The 4,675-nt window shown below is 35.4% G+C and overlaps 1 protein-coding gene across 12 annotated transcripts in view; it reads right to left on the bottom strand.

Moving 5' to 3' along the window:
* Positions 1–2,437: 2,437 nt before the first annotated feature.
* Positions 2,438–4,675, bottom strand: part of mogat2 (monoacylglycerol O-acyltransferase 2) — a 78,162-nt gene continuing 75,924 nt past the window's right edge. For 10 of the 12 annotated variants that reach the window (XM_073913819.1, XM_073913825.1, XM_073913820.1 and 7 more), the window contains one exon: positions 2,438–4,675. This exon is cut by the window's right edge and continues 245 nt beyond it. The gene's annotated coding sequence lies outside the window, so the exon portion shown is untranslated. 12 annotated transcript variants of the gene reach the window in all.

The raw sequence follows: 4,675 nt of genomic DNA on the forward strand, positions 1-4,675 counted from the left end.
AGTTCAGGTGGGGGGTGTTTAATAAGCAACCCTGGCAGGAAAATATACATTTAGATTTCAAAGAAAATATCTTAATATTAATAAGGAATCATAAATTTGATTCTATCTATGTTGTAATGAATGCTCTTAAATAATGTAGTTAGGTTGTCAGCAAGCGTCATTGCTTATTGAGATTGAAATAAGATAATAAATTTAAATTGAGAAATATCGTTATAACAACACTTGTGACTGCTTTGGGAACTAACGCTCGTCGTAGACGTCACGGGATGACTGATCGTGAAGGGATGTGTAGTCTGGCACATTTGTTACCCACGAAAAGTCAAGATTTTAATAAGACAAAAATCACATAATCTGACATAGTGACTTTCCAACACAATCTCACGGCAATTCGTAACTTTTTTATTTAGTGGCTAATTCGTACGAATTCGTACAATCTAATTCGTACATTTTAGTACGATTTGCTCATCCCCCAATGACAGTTGGGTTTTGGGGTGGGGTTAGGTGCCACGCCTCCTTTTTAAAATCATACAATTTCTTGCGACTGAACTCGTACGAATTCGTACACATTAGCCACTAAACTGCCAAAACGTAAAATACTTACGTTTTCTCGTAAGATCAGGCTGGACTTTCATAATCGACAAATAAAATAGTGTGATCTGACTCAGGCTACAGTTATCCCCCCCCCCCCCAAAAAAAAACTCCAAAATTGTGTTGTTTTAACTGATTTTAATTAAGTAGTTTGAACAAGCAGCAAGTCATTTTTTGAGTGTACAATGTTGGCTTTTTTATCGCCATGTTTCCTTTAATATACAGTTGAAGTCAGTATTATTAGCCCCCCCTTTTAATTTATTTTTCTTTTTTTAAATATTTCCCAAATGATGTTTAACAGAGCAAGGAAATTTTCACAGTATGTCTGATATTTTTTCTTCTGGAGAAAGTCTTATTTGTTTTATTTCGGCTAGAATAAAAGCTGCTTTTAAAAAACATTTTAAGGTCAGAATTATTAGCCCCTTTACGCTATATTTTTTTCGACAGTCTACAGAACAAACCATCGTCATACAATAACTTGCCTAATTACCCTAACCTAATTAACCTAGTTAAGCCATTAAATGTCACTTTGCAGAAGCGTCTAGAAAAATATGTAGTAAAATATTATTTATTGTCAGCATGACAAAGATAAAATAAATCAGTTATTAGAAATGATTTATTAAAACTACTATGTTAAGAAATGTGTTCTGCTCTCTGTTAAACAGAAATTGGAGTAAAAATAGGGGGGCTGATAATTCTGACTTCAATTGTACATTAAAATTTTAAAAATTGCAAGTTTAAATCTCAGTTCTCCGAAATCCGTAAGGTTTATTTTTAAATTGCAAGAAGTAAATTTGTACGCCTAAGTTATATTCTCGATTCAATGTCACAATTCTGATTTTCTATTTCAAAATAATTTTATAAATAATAACTAAAAACGAAATATAGTTATTAATTTAATAAATAATAACTAAAACTCGCATTTCCGAAAAGAAAAAAATAAGAGATTAAAAAAAAAAATCAGCAATTCTCATTCAATTGACAACTAGCTTCCTTATATGGAGTTCAGCAATTCAATCTCAAATGGAAAAGAAAACTATTTGATGCATTGGTAAATTTAAAGGATTCAAATAATCTCATTTGTATATAAACGTACACATACTTGACTCCTGGGACATTTGGAAAATCTAACCACACAACACTATTTGTCTTGGACAAGTTGAACTTTTGTCCATCTTTAAATAGCCTTCGGTGTGTTATGACAGGGCATGAGACGTATTATTTAATGCTTGTCCACCTTGTCAGTCTGAGAGCCAGAAGCTGCCAGTGCCAGGTTAGTGAAACACCCCCTTACCGCCCTGTTAAACCCACCATTCCCAAAGTCCTGCTTTATTTTGTACTATAATAACCCACCTCTGAGTCACATCAACTGAGTACTTATGACGATATTCACATGCACTTCATATCTGCATTACTGAACCAATGATACAGCAATTTCCATGTCTTCAATATCTGACCTTCAGAAATAAAGTCTGTTTCTGGCACTTCTCTCTGCACGTCTGTCCCTTACTCTGTCCAAGTGCAATGGTCAAAGCTTGATTAAGTGCACAGCCTGTGGCAACTGTTAGTTGTGAAGAAATTTCTGCTGTTTGGCATGATAAAGTCTTTAAACCAGCATGCATTGTGAAACACCACTGTCATGGTGCAAGCTTCAAACCAGAGAACAGAAATGGCCTCAGGGGAGAGGGATGCAACTGTCTGCCTATCCATCTGACGTCAAGACATTCATGTTTTACAATGAGCTTCATCTTAACTTCGGCTCACTACGTGTTGAAACTGTCTTCTGGGATTCAGTGGAGAAACTAGCAGATCTGTGTGTTCAGAGTCATTCAAACAGACAGGGGGAGAGTAGTAGTAAGTGGAGAAGATTTATTTTAGACATTTGTGGAGTTTTAAAGCACATATATAAAGAAAAATACACTAAAATGGATTACTTTTGTTTGGCGAAAACAAACAAAAAAAGGAAAATTATGTCATCGTTTACTCACCCTTTACTTGTTCCAAACCAGTTGGAGTTTTTCCTTTTACAGATGTATTAAAGAATGCTGGAAACCTGCAAGCATTGACTTCAGTAGGAAAAACAAACACTATTGAAGTAATATAAACTCAAACTGGCATGGAAAATGACAGATATTTACATTAGATGTCGCCTATGTTGTTGTTGTCTATTGGAAGGATTGCATCAATAGAGCCGCCATTTTAGTACAGGGTAGCGCTCCCTTGAAATGAATGCAGGACCAAGGTGTAGTGGAGGACTGGCCATCCCGAGCCCAACATATGCTAACATTTAAAAATATATCTATGATCGGGAGTTACTACATCTGTACGCAGCACTAAAGTCCAGCATCTTCACACTGGCTTTACACTCAAAAAAATCAACTAGGCATGTATTGGATTTACAAAATAAAAATTTGTCAGATTGAAAAGAACAAATCAAGTTTACGTATGTTAAATGATTAATTCATGTTATTTGAAACTGAATCAAGAAATAATCAAATGAATTTGATCAGAACATGTTGATTCAATGAGACTGAGACGCTTCAAATCGACAACTCTCACTCTGGAGAGTCACTTCGCGCATATCAGTAGGTGGCGGTAGTGCGTTTGGATGTCACCATACGAAAACAACAAGAAGAAGTATCACCGCGTGTTTTCGGCACAGTTTGGGAATTGGTTTTCCCAAGAGCTTGAATGTTATGCATGTTATGTTGTTGGCTAAATGTTTCTTATACATTTTATATTACATATTACAATTTTGGATATTATATAACATTTTGTATCAGAATATTAAAGAAGAAATTTGTTTAAATGTGATTGGTGCCTGCTAAAGGCTATAATAAAAGAAATATATAGCTCAGTTGGCGTTTCTGTGTGGAGTTTGCATGTTCTCCCTGCCTTCGCGTGGGTTTCCTCCGGGTGCTCCGGTTTCCCCCACAGTCCAAAGACATGTGGTACAGGTGAATTGGGTAAGCTAAATTGTCCGTAGTGTATGAGTGTGTGTGAATGTTTCCCAGATGGGTTGCGGCTGGAAGGGCATCCGCTGCGTAAAAAACTTGCTGGATAAGTTGGCGGTTCCTTCCGCTGTGGCGACCCCGGATTAATAAAGGGACTAAGCCGACAAGAAAATGAATGAATGAATGAATGAATTTAAACAACAATATTGCTGATTACTAGCTGATTTAACGAGACATAATTTTGTTAAAGTAAAGCTTTAGTGTTACATTGAGTAAATTAGAATCATTTTAATTAGAATAACACAATACAAACATTTTGAGTCAATTAGTTGCAAAGAAGTTAGACTGACATATTGAAAACATGTTTTATCTACAAATGTGCTTTGTGTTCATACAACATGTTCAAAGCAGTTTAGGTTTACTTGACTGGATTAGATGCATAAAGGGTGCCACAATAATCATGTTCATTCAACAATTTTTTTTTTTGAGTGTAGTCTTGACTAGTGCAACTGAATGACGTTTGTGCTGGGAGCACTGTACAAATATGGCTGCGGTATTGACGCATGCTCAGGGTCCGTATGCGATATCTAGTGTATATATATCTATGGGAAAAGGTAAACGTGAGTAAATGATGACCAAATTTAGATTTTGGGATGAACTATCCCTTAGAAGAAGGCAGCATCAGATTGACGTGAATAAATCAGTTAATTCAATGATAAACTTGAAGCAAGTGGGTTTTAATTTACTTGTAAAGTAACATTTTGCAATATCCACAAGTTGAAGTGTATCTAAAGTATGACTGTAACTGTAATTCAGTCATTTATCAGGAAATAAAATGTTGATGGTACATTCAACAGTTGTTATATCTACCAAAATAATGACGGTTTTAAAGTCAGCAATAAACAACACACACATGCACAAACTTGTACAGCTATCTTTATGAGGACTTCCCATAGATGTAATGATTGTTATACTGAACAAACTGTATATTCTATCCCCCTACCCCTAAACCCAACCCTCACAGAAAACAATCGGCATTTTTACATTTTCTAAATATTAAATTCAGCGTGATTCATGAGCCATTTTGAACATTAGAACCAAACAAATGTCCCCACAAGGTCAAATGTAGTGGT

This window comes from Danio rerio, chromosome 10 (assembly GCF_049306965.1).
Source record: "Danio rerio strain Tuebingen ecotype United States chromosome 10, GRCz12tu, whole genome shotgun sequence".
In the NCBI taxonomy this organism is placed as follows: Eukaryota; Metazoa; Chordata; class Actinopteri; order Cypriniformes; family Danionidae; genus Danio; species Danio rerio.